The sequence below is a fragment of the Brassica oleracea genome, unplaced genomic scaffold (genome assembly GCF_000695525.1).
Source record: "Brassica oleracea var. oleracea cultivar TO1000 unplaced genomic scaffold, BOL UnpScaffold15262, whole genome shotgun sequence".
In the NCBI taxonomy this organism is placed as follows: Eukaryota; Viridiplantae; Streptophyta; class Magnoliopsida; order Brassicales; family Brassicaceae; genus Brassica; species Brassica oleracea.
Genome location: NW_013631780.1, coordinates 1 through 430, shown reverse-complemented (window position 1 = coordinate 430; position 430 = coordinate 1). Strand labels below are relative to the sequence as shown.

The 430-nt window shown below is 40.5% G+C and overlaps 1 long non-coding RNA gene across 1 annotated transcript; it reads right to left on the bottom strand.

Annotated features, from left to right (window-relative positions):
- Window positions 1-37: 37 nt before the first annotated feature.
- On the bottom strand, window positions 38-430 carry LOC106322322. Its single transcript, XR_001266351.1, has 3 exons — window positions 393-430; window positions 196-291; window positions 38-121 (listed from the first exon to the last, which is right to left on the bottom strand). It is a non-coding gene; the product is annotated as an uncharacterized LOC106322322 (long non-coding RNA).

The window sequence follows — 430 nt, the reverse complement described above, 5'->3', positions numbered from 1 at the left end:
GTAGTCTATGTTCCTCTCTAACTTTTGCTAAATTTTAACTCTTCTTACCTGATCAATTGCAGCAACTACATCAGCAACAAAGCCTCCAAAGAGCCGGTAAAGAGCCTTGTAAACAGCAATCCTGGAATAAAAATTAGCCTTTCAGCTTATGAAGGAGAAGATAACAAACTCATTATTCTTGCACTATCCACCTACCTTGCACGTGGAGCCATTCCACTTGCATTTCCAAATTCATAACCGTGCATTCTCAAGGGAATACCATTATTCCCAGCTGCAATAGCTGCTGTATGACTAAGCATCCAGTGAAGTAAGAAACAAGAATCAGGTTTCCTAAGTACAGTGAAAGGGTCATGAGTACAATATTAGACTATAAGAAGAACTCTGAGACGAACCTTCCATGCCCATCTCCATCCATTGGAGATGCATAGTC